Genomic DNA, 26,291 nt, shown 5'->3' with positions numbered 1-26,291 from the left:
CTATTTTGGTCTCACAAGAGTTGGGGATATAATCGGTACACACCATGGAAACCCCACACAGTGCAAGGCTAATTACTCAGGAAGGTCGCCTGGTATCCCTGAGACTCTGTTCATGACACATCTTTCCATGTGCCCCGCACATAGATTGCATCACACCTTGGGTTGGGTATTGAGGATTTGGGAAAGGACAAAGAATGGATGTGGGATGACAGGTCGTTGTGGGACGCACTTAGCCTGGCCCCTCAGCCAAGACCTTACCGACTGTCGGTTCCCACAGCCGTCATAGTCCTCAGTTTCATGTGAACACACAAGCCTCCCCACCTCCATGGACAGTGCTACTTCAAGGTGGTGTTCCCCAGAGAGAAGACTGTGATCTTAGTTTTTTTCGCCTTACTGACGAGCGGAAATTCGACTAAACTCATTCTGTGCAACTAAATGTCGTTTGCATTGTACAAAACTGCGCTTAGAAGTGTGAAGGCAAAGTCTTCACCGTTTCGTTTTGAGTCGAATAATTAACTGTCGGCTATATATCGGAAATGGTGAATGGAGGATGGGGAATACTCGGAGGTTTTCGATGTGACAAATGGAGTGAGACAAGGTTGTACACAGTCATCCCAAGCTCTATAACATCTACGCAGAGCATGCCATCAAGGGAGCACAGGATGGCTGGGATGGTGGAATTTTAATTCGCGCCAGGAAAATCAACGCTCTACACTTCGCAGATGATGCAGGAAGAGAGGAGAAACTTACAGATTTGATCTCCAGATTGAAAACTATTAGTTTAAGATTCGGTTTACAGATAAACATGAACAAAAGCTAAACTAATGGCCATTGATCGCAAAGATTTGAATTAAATTCAACTTACAGGGTGCTTAAAGGATTCAGAGGTAGAAAATGATTAATGTACACTGATCAGCCAGAACATTGTGACCGCCGACCTACTATCGTTATGAACACGTCCAGGCGATCGCAGCGTCACCTGACGAGGAATCACCTGACAAGGAATGGCTGCTAGTCAGACAAATGCACGGTGCATGTAGTGTCAGTGAGCGTGCTGTCTGTGTGTGGAATGGGAAAGGCGCGCGATATGAGTATGATCGAGGACGACTGCCTGGTCCTGAGGTTCGAGACGAGCATTTCGGAAACTGCAAGACTTGTCAGGTGTTCGAGGAGAGCTGTAGTGAATGTCTTCAACAGGTGACGAAACCAAGATGAAACCACATCCAGATGTCAAGGGGTTGGATGGCCGACCTACATTGCGGACGTCGGACGTCGTAGGCTGGGCAGACTGGTAAACAGGACAGGCGGCGAACTGTGGTGGAGCAAGCAACCGATTTTAAAGCTGGGCAAAGTACAAGTGTGTCGCCGGCCGAAGTGGCCTAGCGGTTCTAGGCGCTTCAGTCTGGAACCGCGCGACCGCTACTGTCGCAGGTTCTGACCTCAGATGTTAAGTCCCATAGTGCTCAGAGCCATTTGAACCATTTTTTGAACAACTGTGTCTAAACACAGATTGCACCGAACACTCCTAACGGTGGACCTCCACAGGCAACGACCTATGTATATGCCAAAGTTAACATCACGACATGTTGACTCTACTGAAATGGGCACGTGACCATCGGCTCTGGACGTTGGTGCAGTGACAGCGTCTCATAAATACCGATACTTCTTCATAATACCGATGGGAGGGCGCGAATCCCTCATCTTCCAGGGGAACAGCTCCTTAACACCTGTACTGCGGGATGGAGACAAGCTGGTGGAGGCTCCATATGCTCTGGGAACATTCACATGGGCATCCATTGGCCCAGTGGAGCTCGTGTAAGGCACCATGACGGCCAATGTGTATCCTACATTGATTGCAAACTGTAGTGCTTCGTTCTGCTGCCGCTGGGGTGGAATGGTACAGCAAAAACATCGTGCTTAGGGTCGTCGTAGATTTCCGCTCATTACAGCATGAAACAAATGGAAAAAACACACATTAGCACACACATATAAGCTGGTCCTGTTAATAGGTTGCGACTGAATTGCCCTCTCTGTTTATTGATTGGATAGCCACTGGCCCGCATCTCGTGGTCGTTCGGTAGCGTTCTCGCTTCCTGCGTCCGGGTTCCCGGGTTCGATTCCCGGCGGGGTCAGGGATTTTCTCTGCCTCGTGATGGCTGGGTGTCGTGTGCTGTCCTTAGGTTAGTTAGGTTTAAGTAGTTCTAAGTTCTAGGGGACTGATGACCATAGATGTTAAGTCCCATAGTGCTCAGAGCCATTTGAACCATTTGATAGCCACTGAATTGCTATTTATTTATTTAATGGGATAATAATAATTATTAAAAGGTGGCAATTTTTTTAAGCACTGTTTTTACTCTTTCGATTGTTGCGAGTCAGCGATAGTGCAATGCTGCTCGCTTTGGAGAATACACATTTTATGAGAATTATTTGGTCCAGGAAACACTTTTGCGATCACGGTTGCGATTTAGACGGTATTCGCGTAATTGTACTGATTAAAAGTTATCGTTTCCGAAAGACGGAGGTTCGATTAAAGCTGTGTGCACTTTTGCGCGTATAATGAAAATATTCATAACACGTCGCGTAACATGCGAATCACAACCGTGATCAAACGAAGAAAATATATGATAACATAAATGTTCTTCGCTGTTATTCAGGACAGGGTCAGATTAGACCTTGCAATTTTTAGTTATAGGAAATCACAAGACGTTACACTTTAGAGCTATTTGTTTTGAATAACTTGTATTTACCTTCTCTCTCCTTTTTACAGCCTTTATACCTTCACATCGATTAAGGAACTTTTCCTTCTCTACTGACCAGTAAGAGAACAAAATTCAGACTCAACAAAATGTCTTACATCGAATTATTACTTGCTTAACCCTTAACAATCACATATAGTTTTGTAGTACAAACAATGCTAATTTATTCCGTGCACTAGAAAGTCTTTGATACACTGAGCACAAAAATGAAAATAATAAAATTATAATTACATTTTTAATATCATGAATACTCCATTAAATCATGAAAATAAAGTTTGACATCGTCGTAATATTAATTTTCATCGTTGTAGCACTACAAGACCACGTACACCCCTTCACGACGATCATGGTAGAGTGGTTCGAGAAATACAGTAGCACCTTCTAGTTGATTTGTCTGAGCCGTGCGCAGCTCGTGTTCAAGCCGTTTCTTGCTTGGCATCTTGTCATTGCGGTTATGGCATTTCGTTTCTTATTCGATTTACTGGCGTCACTAAGTTGCTGGCTTGCCTACCCGTGAGTGGCAGCAAAAATGGAACAAACTGATGTGATGCAGGAGGTCGACCTTCAATCATTGACTTCCACCGCCAACGAGACGGGAAGGAACCTTATTCATGGCGGCCAATGAGGCCGTGTCGTGTGGTCCCGGTCCAGGAAGAATGCTCCGTCGATGGCCGATCACTAGAGGCGTGACTTCCCAGCAGTGCACAACCGATAAGATGTCACACGTCTACCGTATTGGTACAGTTAACATCATTGGTATTCGCACCTAAGTAAAGATACAAATTCAGCAAGACATGCTGCAGGCGGCGGACGTCGACATAGTTTTTCTGCAGCAGGTACTAAACGATGCCCCAGTTGAGTTTTATGGTTATGACGTCTATCGTTTAACAGGTTACGACGGTAGCGGTGGCTCAGCCATACTGTTACGATAAGGAATAGTGGCGGAAGATGTGGAATACTTACCATCGACTCATGGTGTTGCCCTGACTGTAGGGGATGTCCGCTTGGTGTAATGTCTACGCACCGTCTGGCTCGATCAAGAGACAGGAACGTACTACCTTTTACACAGAGGAAGTGTCGCCGCTATTTCGAGGACGTCAGGAGAATTATATTGTCGGCGGCGACTTCAACTATGTTCTGCGGCCCGAAGACCAACGACCACACTTAGTTCTTTGCCCGGCGTTACAGACGCTGGCCCGGGATCTTGCAGTGCCTGACACCTGGGCAATGACGCACGGCAGCAGCCTTGGATATACGTACTTTACAAGCGAATCAGCTAGACAGGGTGTATGTGTCACGTGGGCTACGCAATGCGACGATTGACGCCGAGGTGTGGCTTAGGGCCTTGACAGACCACTAGGCTTACATCTGCACCATCGCCCTGCCACGACAAAAGACATGGCGCAGTAGGGGCCCATGGAGGCTCAGCGTTACCCACCTGCCGGATGAGAACTGTTTACAGGAGGTTGAAGTCACGTGGCGACAATGTCAACGGCGTCAACGTTCGTACGATTCAACGCTTAAATGGTGGCTCTGCTGCGTCAAACCGGCTTTACGCAGAACGTTCACACAATATGGCCAAGATAAGTCACTTTGGCAACGGGAGACTTCCGAATTTTATTTCGCAGCCCTACGTGATTTGGCGAAACAACCAGCGTCTCCCGACCGTCAGCAGGCTGTCCAACGTATCAAAGCACAAGTGCTGCGTCTTACGGCTGTGAAGATGGAAGTGCACCAAATAAGAATTGGACTCTAGAAGCACATACCATGCAAGGATACTGGACGGATTACGCAACGAACGGCCATCATTACACTATATACTGACAGAAAGAAGGCAGCGGCGACGTACACTTATACGGGATGTCGAAATGACCGATGGACTGCGGGCCACGTTACAGAAGGATACTGCACATGCTTTTTCTCACCACTATCGCAGTTTCTACGCGGAGGACCAGCTGGACAGAGCAGGACTGGCAGACGTGCTTCGCGAAATACCAGTGACGAACATCCCATTGAAGTGGATGACCTTATGGCTGAAACCACCATAGATGATCTGGACGCTGCCCTAAAGTGTGGTACGTTAAACAAATCCTCTGGACCGGATGGGTTCCCTCTTGAGTTCTATCGAACCTTTGCTCCACTGATGGCACCGACGTGGGTACAGATGTACAATGAACTCTTAACACCTACACCGGCCGCTGTGGATGAGCGGTTCTAGGGGCTTCAGTCCGGAACCGCGCTGCTGCTACGGTCGCAGGTTCGAATCCTGCCTCAGGCATGGATGTGTGTGATGTCCTTAGGTTAGTTAGGTTTAAATAGTTCTAAGTCTATGGGACTGATGACCTCCGATGTTAAGTCCCATACTGCTCAGAGCCATTTGAACAATTTTTCTTAACACCTACCTTATGTCTCCTTGTCATGATATCCGTTCCAGAACCAAGTGGTGGTCGTAGACCACAAGACTACCGGCCTTTGACATTATTGAATGGAGACTGCAAAATCTTTGCACGTATCCTCCGTGCTCGCCTTCAAGCGGGGATATAGGACAAAATACATTTAGATCAAACGTGTCTAGGTGGGAAGAGCAGTATACAAAAAGCTCTAGGGGGATACAGGGACGCCACAGCATTGACGTCGGCATGTAGATTACGAGGAGCCTTCGTTGCAGTAGATTTCGATTACGCTTTCGACCGTGTAGACCATGTGTTCCTACGAGGGTTCATGGAACGGATGGGAATCCCCCTCATGTTTGTGGACACGATCTTGAAGTTGATTAATGCGGCGAACTCGGGAGTCTTGGTGAACGGTGTTAGCTCAGAACCTTTCACGATCCAGCGCTCAGTGCGGCAAGGTTGCCCCCTTTCGACCGTTGCAGTCGCTCTTGAACATGCACTACACGGCCTCCGTCGACGATTTGAAGGCGTCCAACTACGGACCGCATCCTTCCAATGCCGCGCATACGCCGACGGCGTCGTTCTTTTGGTCAAGTCAGGAGACGAAATCCAGGCGGCGCTGGAATGGCTTCAGCAGTATGGAGCCGTGGCGGGTAGTGTTATTAACCTATGAAAGACCCAACTTATGGAAGTGGGCAGAGGGCTGCCAGGAGGGACAGCAGTGCCCATCACCAAGGTCCCCACTCTCAAGTGTTTGGGAGTAGTATTCCATGGAAACATACGACGTACAGCGGCGGATAATTATCGACGGCCACTGCGACAGATTCGCGCATTGGTACACCAACATGCACTGCACGCCACAGATACGTTCCAGCGCGCACGTTATGTCAGAGTCTATTTGGCACTGAAAATAAGTCACTTGGCACACATACTGCCGTTGCCCACCACGATAGCGTCAAGACTACAGTCGGCCTTCGGACATTTCGTAAGTGCTGGCCTCCTCTTCAAAATCCATTAGGATACCTTGACGCTGCCACCGAGAGGAGGAGGGATCGGACTCGTAAACGCGAAGAACAGGGCGCGTGCGCTATTTCTTAGTACGATGCAACGTAATTGGAGAACTGAGCACGTCACCTTAATTGGCGCTGTGATCAACGAAGTGGCTCCCCATTCACTGTGTCCACCAGTCAAAGTATGCCTTCTCACTGCCAGGACAAACGCCGCAAACTTGTAAAGGAGATGGCAACGTATTATTTTTATCGCACCGTTAGAAGAATGCTATAAACTTCTGGTGCATATTGCAAGAGCAACATGATAGCTAGCGGCGACATGTGAAATATAGAATATTTTCTCCAGTTACTTGGGTTCGTTATTCACAGGCCCTAAGGCTAGTTGGGGTGCTCCGGGTATGAGAAGTGAAATGAGGAGATAGCTCAACGTCCAGGAGCTAGCGTTCATGCCTGATGTATTCAGGGGGCTACATATCGTTTTTAAATTAGCGAGAAGACGACCTGGATACACACCAACAGGGCCGTAGCAGGGTCCCGTTTTCTTTTCTTTCCTTTTCTAGTGAACTCTTTAAATGTAGACGGCATTAGAAACCGTTTTTATGTTTGGCTGTGTTGAATGGCACCATTCAATGCTACCTTAAGAAACGTTCAGATGAGCATAGGCTGTAAATTTTTTTAAAAATATACATGGTCTATGAGTATACACTGGCGAAAAAAAATCGCAACACCAAAAGATAGCTAAATAGAGTAATTTGTCTAGGTGACATATTTAAATCATGAAAATTGCAATATCACAGGTTAATGCAAGCACAGGGAAATCCATTGCAAATGTGAAGTGCTGGTAGGTATATAACTGGTGTAACCACCAGGATGTTGAATGCGAACGTGCGGATGTCAGCTTTTGGGATGGAGTTCCATGGGTGATGCACTTGGTCGGTCAATACCAAAGTGGTCAATGCTGGCTGTGGATGGCGTTGGAACTGTCCTCCGACGATGTCCCATATGTGATCGATTGGTAATAGATCAGGTGATCGAGCAAACCAAGGCAACATGTCGACTCTCTGTAGAGCGCGTGAGTTACAACAGCGGTAGGTGGGCAAGCGTTATCTAGTTGGAAGAGACCCCCCTGTAATGCTGTTCATGAGTGGCTTCACAGCAGGTTAATTCACCAGACTGACGCTCAGATTTACAATCAGGGTGCGTGGAATAACCCAGAGAGTGCTCCTGCTGTCGTACAAAATCGCATCAAAGATCATATCATCAGGTGTAGATCCAGTGTTTCTAGCACACAGACAGGTTAGTTGCAGGACCTCAAATGGCCTCGTTCTAACCAACACACGCCAGTCACTGGCACCGAGGCAGAACCAGCGTTGATCAGAAAACTGACTTCCACCCTGCCCTCCAATGAGCTCTCGCTTGACACCACTCAAGCCACAAATGGCGGTGGTTTGGGGTCAGTAGAATGAACTCTACAGGGCATCCTAGCTGTCCTAGAAGTAACCGATCTGTAACATTTCGTTGAGTGACTATGGAGCCAGTTGCTTTTCAGATTGCTGCTGCAGATACAGTACGATGCGCCAGACCGACACATAGAACACGATGGTTGCCCCTCTCGGTGGGGCCACGTGATCACCGCTTCCAGCTATCATGTACAGTGGCAACATTTCTCCCAAGTATTTCTGCAATATCGCAGAAGGAACATCCAGCTTCTCGTAGCCCTGTTACACGACCTCATTCAAACTCAGTGAGGTGTTGGTAATGATAGTCTTTGTTGTCTTGACGGCATCCCCGACTAACGTCAACTCAAGACTTCCAACCTCATAGGTAACTAAGTCCCGCTATTGTTACAGCATGTATTTAAAGCAAACCTGATTTGCGTTCTCATAGCTGCGCTACTAGCGCCGCTCTTAGGCTATTGGTGCAAAAGCTGAATAGCTATCATCTTTCAGATGTAGAAACACGCCTACCAACTTTGGTTTACGTCGCAGAACTCATTTTTGATGCTGTAATTTTTTTCCCGTAGATTCTAAGACGAAAAAACTACGCAGCATGTAGGAATAATGCAAACTGGTCATAAATTGATATTCATAAGATATCGCCGGGCGATGCAAAATTGTAAACTGGAATCTCATTGACTGGAGTAAAGCTGTCTTGAGTGATGAGTCCCGTCTCCAACTGAGCGAAGACCAGCGATGACGTGTCTGGAGACGCCCTGGACAGCGGTGGAATACCGGCCGGACTGTCGCCCACCAGACAGCACGACAACCAGGAGTGGTTGGTGTGAGGCTCCATTTAATTTCATAGCAGGATCTCTTTGGTAGTCATCCGCGGCACGCTGCCAGCACCGCGGTACGTCGGCGATGTTCTACGCCGTTCGTTGCCCTTCAAGGCAAGCCATCCTGGGCTCACATTCCAACAAGATGATGCCCGCCAGCACATGTCGATAGTTTCTGCTGCTTGTCTTTGTGTTTGTCAAATCCTACCTCGGCTAGCAAGGTCGCCGGATGTCTCGCCAATTGCGAACATCTGGAGCAAGGGCAGGGCTCTCTAACAGCTTGCGATTTTGATTATCTAACATGCCAATTGGACAAGATTTGGCACGGTGTCCTCAGAAGAACATCCGATAACTCTATCAATCAATGCCGAGCTGAATAACTGCTTGCATCAGGGTCAGAGGTGGGCCAGGGCGTTATTTACTTGCTCAATTTTTGAAGTTTTTTCTGTTGATAAATCATCCATTTTTTCTGAAATTTTAATACTTTGTTTCTCTGTACTCGTAATCATATGTACCGATTTCCGTCCCACTCGAAGTATTCCTTCATGGTGTTCCTTTTTCTGTTTTAAAGTATGTGTTTCATGAAAGAAGATGAATAATATTTCAGGAGCCATAACTGTGTTGTAGAGCGGTGTGCTGACCACACGCCCCTCCTATCCGCATCCTCAGCTGAGGAAATACGCGGCAGTCGGATGGTCCCGATGGGCCACTTGTGGCTTGAAGACGGAGTGTTACATTGCTTGTTGGATTAATACTCGACCAGGATGAAACGGCGGTTGGATGGTCCGATGGGCCACTTGTGGCTTGAAGACGGAGTGTTACATTGCTTGTTGGATTAATACTCGACCAGACAGTTCATAATCTCATCCACACTATCGGCAGAAATAACCTCATGTAGGACAATCCGTAAACAGTTCGCTATTTTCCGAAGGTGATCCCCAAACGAAGAAAAAAATAGAAACCTATCAGATGCTGAAACACGTTCTCCTTGGTGGGAAACGTGGGAAATATTGACAAAATTATCTTCCTGCTTCAGGAAATAAGATATAGTAAACAATGTTTACACGAAAATGGCACACGTAAAAATTTTGAAAATTTGTAGCCATCCGACTCTCCGCACCGCATTAGACGTGTGCTGATAATAGTGTGTGAGCATTTATAGTTGGAATATTTTGAAAAATTAAGGGAATAGAAATCATGGTTCCAGCTATATCAACACATTGGTGGCTACTGTATGCAGAACTTTTGCTGTATGTAACTAATGTTCACGCAAAAATGACACAACTAAAAATATTGAATGTATGTAAGCATCCTAATTTCCGCTCAGCATTACGGAAGTTGCTGATAGTTGTGCATGATCATTTATTTTTGGAATATTTTGAAAAATTAAGAGAATTAAATGAAAATCATGACTAAAACAATATCCACGCATTGGTAACCATTATGTGCGGATCTTTCTTTCATAACAAGTGAGAAATGGTGTTTTCTTGTTCGATGTTTGTTGGTGGATAGAACGACGAAGAGGATTTTATCGATTCTTTCCAGCAGAGAACAGCCTCTTCTGGGCTCCCAGTTTTCCCTCATTTGATAGTGTCATTTTTAGATTTGACAGGAATGTTAATTTTATTGTTTGTTATGCTCATAGAAGTTAAATTTTATCAACGAATCCAGAGAGGTATAACAAATATCTGATTGGTTACTTACCATGCAGCCGTACACTGCAGGCTACAATTGTACGAGTTTTTCACTTCTACATTGCCGGTAATGTACGGATCCTTTCTATAGATAGACGTCGCCTTCCATATTCCTTCCTTTGCATGTAATAATCCTTGGAGACATAAAAGGCCAAAGGTTGTCTGATGGTTTTTTACGATTTTGAACGCGGGTGAGTCACTCACAGAAAGAGACTCCTACGAATGTTGTAACTGCGTGTATAATAACATCTAGTCTCTTTGGTACATTGCCTCCCATGTAAATGTTGTCAGGGACTACACGTTCACCGTGCATATTAGTATTCAACAAGAGTTATTTCAGATTCCTCCAAAAGACGTGAAGGTTAATACTTCTTATTTATGATTTTCTAACGGCAGCGGGTGGGACAACAAATACTAGCGTTTTCTCATCATTTTACTACCAAGCATGAACATACACATATTACTTAAGAAACATAGTTTAGTTAATATTTCTGAAATGCTTTTGTTCATTTAAGTTACAATAACATTTCTATTGGTTACTGAGCTCGATATTCCAGCAATCATGAAATGACACACCAGTGCATCCCTTATATTTTGTTTGTAAAGCAAAATACAACATATGCAGTAAAGGAAGATCGTATCATTAGCGTCGTCCTGCAAGCTGTCGATACAGCTCTGCCAGAAATGTCGGAGTCTTTCTGCGTGAGCCTACAACCGATGGAATGGTTCGAGTATAGGCATGTTCCCTGTGCGTTCGTTGTAACCTCCAGATGTCTGAATGTTTGAATTTTGCCTGTAGTAGACCCGTCCAGAAACGTCTTATTTTACACTAAGAATTCTGATACCTTAACGTGGCTTCTGGACTTGTTAAGATGCATGAGAACATTATACTAACGAACCATTTCTATTTCAATTTACCTCTTTTGACGGGTGCCAAAGGCGGAAGGAGGCATAATAGTGGAACAGAAGAGTCAGCCCGCAGCTCGTGGTCGTGCGGTAGCGTTCTCGCTTCCCGCGCCCGGGTTCCCGCGTTCGATTCCCGGCGGGGTCAGGGATTTTCTCTGCCTCGTGATGGCTGGGTGTTGTGTGATGTCCTTAGGTTAGTTAGGTTTAAGTAGTTCTAAGTTCTAGGGGACTGATGACCATAGATGTTAAGTCCCATAGTGCTCAGAGCCACCACCAAAAGAGTCATGTCAGCCTCAGTTTTCATAAAAGAGCCGCCCTTTTGCGATAAATCAGTATTTTGTGTCAGACTCGATTTTTGCTCTTTTTTTTTTTGCTTAGTAATATCCTCACCTCCACCGTTACTCTTTGTAGTTACAGAGGACCGAGTGAGATGAAAATAAATTTTTTTTTGGTTGACATTGAATCCTTATAGTAGCTTCATTTCGAATTACTTCTAACCTTTGGAGACGACAGGATGTAAGCATTAGCCGGTGTATTTCGTGTACATTTACAAACATAGGTGCTGGTACGTAAGTGCTAACGTCTGCTCCACTTGTTTCTGTTGCTGGTTTTGTCTTTGGAGCAGATGTGCAGATTGTAGAATTAAAGACAGACGGGGAGAGGAGGTGGCTCATCAATCTCATAAGCTATCGTACCCTCGTCCTGTGTGAGGTGCTTTTTCTCACTTGACAGTTTTAGACGACGACAGCCGGTGCCGATTTTCCTATCCACGATCTTCCCATGGATCTGCTTCGTGATGTATTATAATGTAGAATTTGCTTCACAATCCTTGTCTTCGATGTTCGAAAATCATATTCTTTCTATTTATCCTTCATCTACATTCTTCTTATGTGGTTTTTAGCGTGCCCAATTCTTTGCTTATGGAGTAATTTCTAACTTTATCTGTACTGTTGCAACGTTTGTCCATATGAGATACTTCATTTCGGGTGTTTGTATATGTATTAGGTTTTTTTCCTCTGTACGTCCTTTAATCTCACCCTTATAATAAAATAAGAATTTCTTTCTCACAGAAGCCCCACAATCTGTACCTTCTTATTTTGTCTAGCATAAACACAGAGCATTTTACAATACATTTCACATGACTGTTACAACTGATGTGTGAATATTGAATGTTAAATGTGCTACCTAAGGCGCTGAGTGACTTGGTAGATTGGTCGTATTAATGTCCACAACACTCTGACGCGTCACAAAACTTTTTTTGCAATTTTAGAAATTATATATTTCAGGTGTGATGAAAATGACTATCAATGTAGGAAATGACTATCAATATTTCAGTCTTTCAATCAGCGTCACTTACGTTTGTTTTTCGTTATTTCTTTCTGTCCTACTTTAATCTCTTCATACACTCACGTGTAGATACTATATCTGAAGCTATCACTACTCTGTATACATAGTGATCACATGCCACTCACTGTTACAACAGAAGCTGATGGAGTATACGCATGTTGAAACGTCAGCTGTTATGAAGCAAACCTGTTCACCGTTTTACCTGGGGATCACCTAGAGATTTGTTGCAAACTCACACGGAAGTACATTGTGCACAAAAGGCAGATACCTGGATTGAAATACCCATCTTGCACAAAATTTGAACTTGATATAAATGGTTTACATATCGTGTAAATGAAGACTAAAATAATTATATCTCGTAATATATTCAATTTCGCACCAATAACAGCCTGTCGTAGAGCTATAATTTGGTGTCGAGTCTAGGCATACTCCACTACCACACTCATGAGACTATGAGAAAAAGAATATACAGGAACTGTCAGTAGTTAAAGGACGGCCAGTTAAAGAATAATTCAAATATGAATGAATATGGCTGTTTAAACATGTGTGGAATTACCACTTTGAGACCATGAACCGACGAGAATGTTGTTTACTAGATACAATACTAAACGAAGTGCGTTGACGAAATAGATTACATACCTAAACAAGCTATACGCAGCTCCAAAGAGAATAAAACACTATGGGAAGTAGTAAATGGACTGTGGTGAAGTTCATGACACAAGACTCCCTAATAGCCCTAATAGCTCAATGCTACCGGTTTCGTTCAGTAGACCGTTATCAAGCCGAAGCAGAGCGTAACCAGCTTGTCACTACAACATTTGAAGTGAACAACTTCGATGCAGGTGGAAAAACATAGCTTCAGTTATAATAAATAATCTATAAAAGATTAAATGTTTCATTTGAAGTGTGTAATTAAACGACTTGTGTGCGTCCCCTATATATTTGTGGCTTTTAGATGTTATTTATTGTAACAGAAGCTATGTTTTTCTATCTACGTAGAAGTTGTTCACTTCATATGGTGTCGTGACAAGCTGGTTACGCTTTGCTTCGGCTTGATAATGGTCTGCTAATCGAAATCGGTAGCACTGATAATAAAAATAAACAGCTGACTGTCATCTACAATGAACTTTCACAGTTATGTGATAGTTGTGATAGTTGTAAAGCCCCACCTCATCACAAATCCTTAATAGCCCTTGGGTCCTGTAGCTCCGAAAGCCAAATACGCGAAATGAAATAAGCTTACAGAATTTTTACAGGGAATAAGTACAATATTTGTCCCCATTTTAATGCGTTGTAGTTATTATTTCTTTTCACAGCAAGCCGAAACCGTAAACGCTGCAATGAAATATGTAAGCAGAATCCGGAGTTCGAATACCAAACAGGCTAGGCAAAACCAAATACCCTCTAGCTGGAATTTGTGCCCTTTCATTGAGTCTGTCAAACAAGGTCTGGCCCGAATCATTCGAATGGGCGTCACTTAAATCAATGCGGAACTTCCAGCGACGAGTGTCTTTTAAATTAATTTTGGTCTTAAGGCAGGAAAAGTCCACTGTGCATTATGCCCATTTGGCCTTTAACAGTGTTATATAAGTTGAAAAAAAAATACGCTTTCTGGTCTATGTCGTAATGTAAATGTTTGTCTGTAAATGGGTTTTAGTCCCTGAAGTGTCTTTAGACCGTCATCGTGGGTTTTTCGTGAAGAGAATTGGGGTTATTGGCCTGACAAATTTATGACAGAGTGAGGAGAAGAATTTGTTTTAGCATGACATTTTATGGATATCTGTTGTGTGATACGGCAGTTTGGTGGTTTCACTAAGTGTTGACCAATGTGTGTAATGGGAGTATAGCGGGGATCGTTCATGCTAAATCCGAAAACTTATTTTTGAGAGTCTAAAGGCGATTCAGATGACAGTCAGACGCTATGGGCGGCATTTCTGAACCGCAGGGAGTATAATGGCACGCCAGATGGACATTTGTGGGTCTTATGATGAAAGACTGACCATAATTGGTTATGTGCTGTCGTATAGTCATTCTCTTGTCCATTGTGACACCAAACTATTTGACAGTGTCACTCATTTGAGACTTACGCTCTGACTACTGCGTTACCGAGTCAAGTCCGTGAGTTGTCGGCTGGGCGCTTGAGCTTGGTATTGAATAGACTTGCGTGGCTCGATGTTCTTATATCACTGGATGTTTTCCTTTAGATGTCTCTGGACGTGCATAACAATTTCTCTGGACGTGCATAAAAATGTGCTCGGCAGCGCTTCAACGGCGCATTATCAAAGGCTTGCAGGGAAACCAACCCTCCTGCCTGCTTGGCTCTACCTCGTTGGTGAAGACAGAGGACAGCACAGGTCTAGGAACCGAATCCTGCGGCACTCCACTGATGGTCGCTTTTTTTTCTGCTATAGTGTTGGCCATTGCCAAACACGAATCATCTTTGTTTCAAGAATGAATGAATAATTTTGAGCATGTGCCCTGGACATCCTATGGCTTCCAATTTAAATATTAAATCATAAAGCCAGACGAAGTTTAAGGCCTTGTCTCTATTAAGGAACACATCGCCAGTGCTGTCTCCTCGATTCTTCGCTGCTCATACGTACTCTATCAAGTGGAGGGGCAGGTAGACTATGGGAGTACAGCGGAAAATACAAACCGTTCTTGGAGTAGGGTAGTACAATACTCTCCAGAATCTTGCCTAGTCCGATATTAACTTTTGAATATGTTATCTGAAAACGATTTGAACACCTAGCTTGGCAGCCCAAACGCAATGGAAATATCTTAGTCCTTGTAGTTACAAATATGCCGGACCTTACGGACAACAGGACGTAGAGGAATTATGGGTTAAGGCTTAAGCAGATTGTAAATCGTGGTCTGGAGGATTACGTGCCTAATAAGTGGATTAAGGACGGAAAAGACCCACCATGGTTTAATAATGAGGCTGTTGCTCTCTCGGTTCAAAAGAGAACGTGCAGATGGCGGCAAACAAAGGTTAGTGCAGATTCGTGTGGCTGTGAAAAGATCTACGCCCGAATCATACTACTAGTACCATCGTAATAATTTAGCCAAAAAATCTGGCAAAGAGACCGAGAAAATTCTGATCCTATGTAAAATAGCTAAGTGGGTTTCAGGCATCCTCTAGTCATTGTTGAGCAGTGTGGTGTGCGTGTTGAAGACAACAAAACGAATGCCGAAGTTTTAAATTTGAAGTTCAAGAAATCGTTCACGAAGAAGAACAGTAAAAACATACCACTGTTTGACCATCGAACAGTAAGAAACACCCCTGCCGTAGAGAAATGACTGAAGGAGTTGAAAACAAATAAGTCGTCACGTACATATAGAACCCCAGTTCGATGTTTCGAAGAGTACTCTACAGCATTGGCGCCTCACTTAGCTTGCATTTATCGTGTATCTGTCGCCAAGCGCAAAGTCCCGAGCGAATGAAAAAAACAAAACCAAGTGACTACTGTGCATAAGAAGAGAAAAAGAACGGACCCACAAAATTACAGACCAATATCCCTAACATCGGTTTGCTGCAGAATCCTTGAACACATTCTCAGTTCACATAAAATAAATTTCCTTGAAATCGAGGGGCTTATGTCCACGAATCAGCATGGTTTTAGAAATAATCGATCGCGTGAAACTCAGGTTTCCCTTTTCTCACATTATATACTGCGAACTATGGACGAAGGCCAACAGGCAAATTCTATATTTCTAGATTTCCGGAAAGCGTTTGACACAGTGCCCCATTGCAGGCTGTTAAAGGAGGTACGAGCAGACAGAACACGTTCACGGATATGTGAGTGGCTTGAAGACTTCTTAAGTTACAGAACCCACCATGTTGACCTCGAGATACGAGAAATTGGGGCTCATACGGTGGCATATAGACAGTTGTTTTATCCTCACTTTTGCGAATGGATCAGGAAAGGAAAGGAGTAATAGTGGTATGGGTATCCTCTGTCACGCGCCGTAAGGTGGATTGCGGAGTATCTATGTGGATGTAGACGCAGATGTGACTTCGCTGACTGGCCTCAGTGCCCGCGCACTGTGCCTCACTGTGCCTCATTGGCCTCTGGTCCTCAGGGGTAGTGAGGCTGTGGGCATATCAGGACAAGGCGGTCATTGCTCCCATACACAAACAAAGCAGGCAGTTGACCTATCTCCCACTAGGTAAACAGCCGTTCACTTGGGCCCTTGTTTTGTTTATTTAGGAAATATCGATCAATATAATTGCAATTAATGGTCAGTGACTGTTGTTATAATTATCATAATTTATAGCCAAGGTGGTGGCCGAGACTTAGACCTACGTATATGTTTACTCAGTTTTTCGTTAATGTCAAATGCTGTTAGCCTAAAGTGATAACCGTCATCATAAAGATGGTAATTTATGGCCCAAAAATGGCATCTCACCTCCCTATACAGTGCCGTGAGCTCTTAATGGTCCTTCACCGTCCCTCTCAGTGTCCCCAGCATCCTGAGACTGAACCCCACTCGAGCGACAGCAGCGGCCACAGCGGCAGTAAATTCAGGTGACAATGCAAATTACCAGCGTAGTATGGCGCACAAAAGTATTCACAAATTTTCAAATTTTCTGCAATATGCGACACTGTTTATGGTTTTGGAGCTAATTTTAGTGATTTTTCAAGAAATACGTGTTTTGTGAACATTTTACTGATTTTTTTTTATGAAGACACATGTAAATATGGTTTTATAAGTTGAACCATTATATATACCATTCATATACATCTATATCTACATGGATACTCTGCAAATTACATTTAAGTGGCTGGCAGAGGGTTCATGGAACCACCTTCACAAGTCTCTATTGTTCCAATCTCGTATAGCGCGCGGAAAGAGTGAACACCTATATCTTTCTGGACGAGCTCTGATTTCCCTTATTTTATCGTGGTGATCGTTTCTCCCTTTGTAGGTCGGTGTCAACAAAATATTTTCGCATTTGGAGGAGAAAGTTGGTGGTTGGAATTTCGTGAGAAGATTCCGTCGCAACGTAAAACGCCTTTCTTTTTATGATTTCCATCCCAAATCCTGCATGATTCTGTGACACTCTCTCCCATATTTCGCGATAATACAAAACGTGCTGCATTTCTTTGAACATTTTCGATGTACGCCGTCAGTCCTATCTGGTAAGGATCCAACACCGAGCAGCAGTATTCTAAAAGAAGACGGACAAGCGTAGTGTAGGCAGTCTCCTTAGTAGGTCTGTTACATTTTCTAAGTGTCCTGCCAATAAAACGCAGCCTTTGGTTAGCCTTCCCCACAACATTTTCTATGTGTTCTTTAGAATTTAAGTTGTTCGTAATTGTAATACCTAGGTATTACATATAAATGTACTATCGAGGGAACTGGCAATGGTTGTAATAAAAATAAGCTTGGTGGTACATGTCAAATACTAAACAAATAACCTGAACACTACATTTCCCTGCCTGCTTGTAGATTAGACTGATTTATCGTGCAACCGAAGTTTAACGGGTTCCTTTTGGTACTCATGTGGATGACCTCACACTTTTCGTTATTTAGGGTCAACTGATACTTTTCGCACCTTTCAGATATTTTTTCTAAATCGTTTTGCAGTTTGTTTTGATCTTCTGATGACTTTATTAGTCGATAAACGACAGCATCATCTGCAAACAACCGAAGGCGGCTGCTCAGATTGTCTCCCAAATCGTTTATATAGATAAGGAACAGCAAAGGGCCTAGAACACTACCTTGCGGAACGCCTGAAATCACTTCTGTTTTACTCGATGACTTTCCGTCAATTACTACGAACTGTGAACTCTCTGACAGGAAATCGCAAATACAGTCACAACTGAGACGATATTCCATAAGCACGCAATTTCACTACGAGGCATCTCAGTGCAAGACTGTTTACAGTTTTGGGGTAATTTTACCGATTCTTCGAGAAGACACATGTAAATAGTTTACCATGAACGTTAAAAAATTTCCTCAGTGTACCATCTGTAAGCAAACCACTACTGTGTATGGTTTTACCGATTTTTTTATTACTAATCCACGAATAGCTGATTTTTTTCAGGAAAATACAAGTAACATGTAGATATCACACAATCACCAAATCACAAAAAAATAAGAAATTATGTTGATCTACAGTATTAAACAATTTTTATTTAACAAGAATTATGCACCAGCCCTACGTTTCAAAAAATGGTTCAAATGGCTCTGAGCACTATGGGACTCAACTGCTGTGGTCATAAGTCCCCTAGAACTTAGAACTACTTAAACCTAACTAACCTAAGGACAGCACACAACACCCAGCCATCACGAGGCAGAGAAAATCTCTGACCCCGCCGGGAATCGAACCCGGGAACCCGGGCGTGGGAAGCGAGAACGCTACCGCACGATCACGAGATGCGGGCCCTACGTTTCACTGAAATGACCTATCCCCCACTTTTTCGGGTCCCCTAATGCACTAAGATTGTACTGTACTTCTAAAAATACCAACAGGAACGCTTATACTGAGAAACTTATATGCATCGTTAATATCCAGGCCTATACCAATGCTGTCAGGGTCAGAATACGAAAGAGAGCTACACAAACACATTTTATTTAAGAATAAAGAAAAAAATAACTTCTGTACATATTGCACTGCTGTTGCTGCTAACGCTGTCGACTGATGAATAGCCACTGCAGTGCTTGCTGCAGCCAGATTGCCTGAGTGCTGGACACACGTGGATAAACAGGACATTACCATTACCGACCTTGGATTCTCGTGACTGATGGCTGGGCTCACTAGCGCACCCCTTCCACACACCTAGTGCCCAGGGGCAGATAAGATGGCGTAGCATCTCTCCTCCTCCTGCACTGCAGACAGATTCTGTGATTCTTTTGTAGGTATTGTGGTTATAAATGAGTAGTCATGGCTTCGACCACTTCCTTTCCACTAGCCCTATATATTCAAGCACATCCACGAATTTGCATCTCTCTCACTCGCTTGTGGGGCAGGTCACAGTCCAGTGCATGCATGTGCCCTCACGCCATCGCATGCCCCATCCATCTGTGCCCCTATGGGTTGCTGCTGCTCGGCACTGCCAGTCAGCCAGCCACAGCTAACAGGCTTAGATGTAAGCACACACTCAAGAATTTTTTAATATAATGTGTCTCCTGGTTCCATAAATGTGTCTGTGATTTCCCTGTATATATCCCTGACAGACAGGGCAAAACATTCACTTACAAATCTTCTGGAGGTAGCAAGGAGATGAGCCTCTGAGAGAACCAGGATAGAATTCTTGAGATCCTGACACTTATCGCATCTCTTCACCTTGAGTAGCGTTGCAGTAGACCTGCTGTGAACCCTGAGTTTTGCCTCAGTGCACTGGGGGCTAGCTATTTAGGCAAATGATAGTTCTGATACCAAGTACGAGTAGATTAATGTAGTGTTGTGTAGTAGAGTCTAGTCTACAAATATAAATTGTAAAAATTGTAATGTAGCATTGTAGTGTAGTACAGTAGACCAGTAGCACGTGCCTTCTGGATTCCAGATTAACATAAATCTGTACACCAGACTGTAACATTGCAGCTCGTCCTGTTTTCTGAAGGAGAACACCCTACTCCTCCTTGTTGCCGATAAACAAAATAAGACCTTACGTCGGAATCTCACCAGGAAAAGCAATGAACACAATCCACCTGGACCACACTGATTGACTAGTGTAGCAAATGATAACTTTACGGGTGTGTGTGGTGGGTTCTATCTTTAACTTACCTGCACATTAGCAGTGTGGTCAGCCTCCCAACGATCTCAACCTGTAACGTACCTGCCCCTATGTGCAGTGCAGCCCCTCGTGCGTTGTCCTTCACACTGCGAATTCCTTCTCTCCACAAAAGCATAAGACCAGTGTGTGGACGTGAAGATTTACCACTACTAAAGAAAGTAACAAAGTTCTGGTAAAAATGGAGTATATTTTTGGGTCATGTTGGCGTCTATAAAATCTTCTGACAGAGTTTCACAAACAACACAACTTCTGCAATGTGCAGTTCAGAATACATTAAGATTGCGGACATGTGGTTATGCCTCTCTGTGTGATACGTACTTCATTTGTGCATCCTCTCTCCTGAGACAAATTTGTAATGTCTAATGTCCCAATTCGACTAGTTTCAATTACACTCTCACAAGGATAATGCTCTTTCTGCCATGCGTAACTCCCCTGCACGATGCCAGGATCGTTTACATAGGAATGATATGGAACTACAGAGTCCTGTCCCACTAAAGTCCCACAATACAAAACAATAGTGACCATAAGCGACAGGTTACTATCGCCCACTGCTTGACCACAAATGAGAATTACAGCAGCAGAAGAAAGCGCTGCATCTGGCTTACCGTGTCAGATGACATCCGTATGGTTGCGCAGAATAAGCTTTGCTGAGTGAACTATGTTCGTCTGGGCCTCTGTCACTGTCACAGTCCAAATTAAAATTTAAACTACTGGCCATTAAAACTACTACACCAAGAAGATGACGTGCTACAGACGCGAAATTTAACCGACAGGAAGAAGATGTTGAGATATGCAAATGATTAGCTTTTCAGAGCATTCACACAAGGTTGGCGCCTGTGGCGACACCTACAACGTGCTGACACGAGGAAAGTTTCCAACCGATTTCGCATACACAAACAGCAGTTGCCTGGTGAAACGTTATTGTGATGCCTCGTGTAAGGAGGAGAAATGCGTACCATCACGTTTCCGACTTTGATAAAGGTCGGATTGTAGCCTATGGCGATTTCGGTTTATCGTATCGCGACATTGCTGCTCGCGTTGGTCGAGATCCAATGACTGTTAGCAGAATATGGAATCGGTGGGTTCAGGATGGTAATACAGAGCGCCGTGTTGGATACCAACGGCCTCGTATCACTAGCAGTCGAGATGACAGGTATCTCATCGGAATGGCTGTAACGGATCGTGCAGCCACGTCTCGATCCCTCAGTCAACACATGGGGACGTTTGCAAGACAACAACCATCTGCACGAACAGTTCGACGACGTCTACACCAGCAGAGACTATCAGCTTGGAGACCGTGGCTGCGGTTACCCTTGACGCTGTATCACAGACAGGAGCGCCTGCGATGGTGTACTCAACGACGAACCTGGGTGCACGAATGGCGAAATGTCATTTTTTCGGATGAATCCAGGTACTGTTTACAGCAACATGATGGTCGCATCCGTGTTTGGCGACATCGGGATGAACGCACATTGGAAGCGTCTACTCGTCATCGCCATACTGGCGTATCACCCGGCGTGATGGTATGGTGGGCCATTGGTTACACGTCTCGGTCACCTCTTGTTCGCAATGACGGCACTTTGAACAGTGGACGTTACATTTCAGATGTGTTACGACCCGTGGCTCTACCCTTCATTCGATCCCAGCGAAACCCTACATTTCAGCAGGATAACGCACGACCGCATGTTGCAGATCCTGTACGGGCCTTTCTGAATACAGAAAATGTTCGACTGCTGCCCTGGCCAGCACATTCTCCAGATCTCTCACCAATTGAAAACGTCTGGTCAATGGTGGCCGAGCAACTGGCTCGTCACAATACACCAGTCACTACTCTAGATGAACTGTGGTATCGTGTTGAAGCTGCATGGGCAGCTGTGCCTGTACACGCCATCCAAACTCTGTTTGACTCAATGCCCAGGCGTACCAAGGTTTTTATTACGGCCAGAGGTTGTTTTTCTGGGTACTGATTTCTCAGTATCTATGCACCCAAACTGAGTGAAAATGTAATCACATGTCAGTTCCAGTATAATATATTTGTCCAATGAATACCCGTTTATCATCTGAATTTCTTCTTGGTGTAGCAATTTTAATGGCCAGTAGTGCGATTCAGTTATAAAACAGCAAAACATAAGCGGCATTTACTTCACACACTCTGGCTATGTTTCAGCAAATCACAGTTCCGAGATTGGGATTAGCGAGACTGACGCCCATCTGTCCCGTTAGCTTCCAGAGCTCCATGTGCCTAGCAATCGCATTCCTGCCGTCCTTCCCACTCACTGGACCACTGTGACGTAATCCAGTACCTTTTTCTTGAAATTAGATGAGCTCATGCCTAACAGCCTTTTATTGATTCCCTAGCACTGGAATTGTGGGGTTATGACTTTATATAATTTTTACCATTGCTTCCTGCTTGAGCTTAGTTATTTACCGTCCGAACTATTTTGTCTTTGTTGGAGGACGCTGGTCGGTCGGGCCAGTCTTCCTTTCCCAAAGTGGAGGGATGTCTGTCTATGGATACTGCATCTCCGGCTCTGCCATGGTTGTGTTCCTCCTCCTTCTTGCTTGTGCAAGTCGCCGCGTCCCACGGTGCCCCCGCCCCCCCCCCCCCCCACCCTCCCAGTTTGGATCATTTTACAATTGTTTGACACTGTCAACCAGGCACTCTGCACCGGCTCGTCTTATGCCCGACATCAAACTAAATTGTGATTCATGTTTCTTAATTAAAATCGCTATAACTTATATTTCATTTCTTGTACAGCAACCCCATTTGCTTTTCCAGTAAGTGATTGAAAGTAGTAATAAGCTAGAGCTTGGGTATTCGTGCTCATCGCACTGCCACATCTCACCCCACCTCAACTGTTTTTTGCAAAACAATGTTGTTTCTCGTAAACAATTTCAATATACTCCATCCATACTATTTGAATAGCTCTGCTGCAAGAATTCCTTTCCTCCAACCTGTCGCCTCTTTGTTTCCACATTTGTATACCTCTTAACTTTATATCGCTGACTGAACTTCTTACTACTGCTTCAATTATTTTTCCAAGAACACCAGTTTTCCTAACACTAATCACTAATCTTCAGCATATCTTCTTCGTTACTACTTAGCTCCTAGGCACAAATAATGTTGATGTTACATATTTTACAGACGGTATCATCCCACTGCAATTTCAACATTTTTGTTACTTCCTTTTTCTCGTAGTCCATGTGGAATTACACCTTTTACATTTATATTACTTTTTCTTTATCACTAATTTTATATGGTACAGTCCGGATTTGGATGCTTCATCCTTTCATACTCCTTTTGTCTGCCTATTAGAGCTTTACTTCCTTCCGATATTTTATTTTCCTTAGTTCAACTCAGTTTAATCTGCTTACTGTATGTATACGTCTGTTTTAATGAATCACTGGCGCTCTTGCTGCTCAACCCATGACACACCTGTAACATTATCCTAACTTTCCACATTTTCGAGCTTCAGCTCGCCACCTGCTTTATCAAGTATTTCTCCCATATTCACTAATACAGGGGAACTTACCTTTAGGGACTAATTTATTTTCCATGAATTTTTCTTATCCTCTACTACAGTGATATGTCTTATTATTGATCTCTGGCTCCATTTCATATTACAGTTCAGCAGCCGACCTCTACCCCTTTACCCAAAAGATTACACCTATTCTTTACCTCTGATTACCCTTTTTCTAAATATTTCGTTCCTCTGAATAGCTGACACTTTCCTCTCTGACAAATACAATTCTCCTTTTCTGTCACCAGCTTCTCTACACTGCCCAGCGTGACCTTCTCAGTACCCTCTGGAAGAACCTCTGATAGACCAAAGTACCTGAAAGAGACTGAAGCAAAGAAAGGAAAAACTGCATCAGATTACTGAGGTGCACACAATGGCAAAACTGTGAAATCTCTCCAAGAATGACAGACTCCCTACATCTACTTATTTCTCTCTCTAGTACAATCCTTAGTCCAAATACCCTCTTTGATCTGGGCTTCAAAGTTTACTTCATACCTATACACGTTCAGGAAATCCATGCCCAATAAAAATTTTACGCTCAAGTTTGGTATTATATTATGTTCTAGTCTTATTTACCTCAACTTCACTAGCGCCATTGCTTTCTGGCGAATAGCATTTGACGCCTTCCCAGTAGCTCCAAATATTTCTGCTGGGGATACTGGAAACACAACCATAATTGCCTTGCCTGGCAAACTAGCGAAGTACTCTTCAGATAATCCTGAAATTTCTGAATTACTGTCAACAAACAAATAACTTATTACACCTCCTAGCTGCACCTTGAAAATCAGCACAGTACTACTGCAATAGTTATGGACTCATCCTCTGTTAACAAATCCGCAATTTTTGTCTTGTTGTCAAATTCTGGGATAGCTCTGCCGTTCACAGATTTAATTTTACTTACAGGCAAACACTGAAAACCTTCGAGCATCCTTTTATGAAGCGACAATCCACAAACATGCTCAGCTTCTGCCCTCTCAGCATGAGAGTCGAGGAGCTCAACTTCACTGTCATTTAACCTTGAGGGTTGCTTGTGGTCAGTACCTCCCTTACACACGAACTCAGAAACAATGTCCCTTTCTCACTCCACTCCACTGGCGGTTTTCTTTACTTCTGCTAGTTCTAGTTCCCCTGTTCTGAGACTACAACTCCTGTCTGTACCGTCAGGCTCCACATTTACTCTTGAATGCCACGGCATCCAACATCTTTGACGAAATGAGGTATAGCGATCATTACTGCCCTTTATGTCTTGGTGTTGCCTCTTCAAACAAGCGCACCATGTTGTAGCTCTGCCCTTCTCCTATATTTAGTGTGGTGTTTCTGTGGTCTGTGCTGCGTCCAGCGAGCTCTCTTCCACTGCTCCGCAGCTTTCTCTGTCCTCCCCACTACCAGCCTCCTTTCATTCTCTCGTTCCTCTCCTGCTGTTCATGCAATCTCGACTGTGTGTGCACAGCACTAGCTTAAGTCACAGCTTTCCCCACCAGCGACTCTTTCTCTTGGCCGAGGCCAAGCGCTGCCATCCCTCTTCACTCTCTTTTACTTCCTTCTCCTAACTACTTTTGCTTGAACCCGTAGAGTCATGTGAGACCGCCACTTTCTTTGCATCTAAAAGACTTCTATTAAAATCCCCTAAATCTTTGCATTTAGCTGATACCGTGCTAGCCCTCCTACATATGAAACTTATGCTTGTTCTATCTAACACAATCATTACACCTCAAATTCCTGAATAAACTAACGTGCACACTACTTTGTGGATCAAAATTAATCAATTTATGACAGCTGATAATCGCTTCTTCTGCTAAAGAGCTAGATGAAGCCTGGCGTGCTCTTTGGAATAGCTTAGAAATTTATTGCTCATTTTACTCCAGCCGAGCATCCACCTGCCGCTTATGGACCTCTTGCTCTTTCTCAAACAAGTCATACATTATTATTTTCGGCCATAATGGCTATGTTTGTGAACCGTGACTGTGTGGGATAATTATTTATTTCTAGTATCTGTTGCCAGTCAAAAATGGTTCAAGTGTCCAAGGAATAGAAAAGCAACTCAAATCACTCAATAGAGGAAAGTCCACTGGACCTGACGGGATACCAATTCGATTCTACACAGAGTACGCGAAAGAACTTGCCCCCCTTCTAACAGCCGTGTACCGCAAGTCTCTAGAGGAACGGAAGGTTCCAAATGATTGGAAAAGAGCACAGGTAGTCCCAGTCTTCAAGAAGGGTCGTCGAGCAGATGCGCAAAACTATAGACCTATATCTCTGACGTCGATCTGTTGTAGAATTTTAGAACATGTTTTTTGCTCGAGTATCATGTCGTTTTTGGAAACCCAGAATCTACTATGTAGGAATCAACATGGATTCCGGAAACAGCGATCGTGTGAGACCCAACTCGCTTTATTTGTTCATGAGACCCAGAAAATATTAGATACAGGCTCCCAGGTAGATGCTATTTTTCTTGACTTCCGGAAGGCGTTCGATACAGATCCGCACTGTCGCCTGATAAACAAAGTAAGAGCCTACGGAATATCAGACCAGCTGTGTGGCTGGATTGAAGAGTTTTTAGCAAACAGAACACAGCACGTTGTTATCAATGGAGAGACGTCTACAGACGTTAAAGTAACCTCTGGCGTGCCACAGGGGAGTGTTA

The sequence above is a fragment of the Schistocerca americana genome, chromosome 7 (assembly GCF_021461395.2).
Source record: "Schistocerca americana isolate TAMUIC-IGC-003095 chromosome 7, iqSchAmer2.1, whole genome shotgun sequence".
Classification (NCBI taxonomy): Eukaryota; Metazoa; Arthropoda; class Insecta; order Orthoptera; family Acrididae; genus Schistocerca; species Schistocerca americana.
This window is presented reverse-complemented; position numbering follows the sequence as displayed.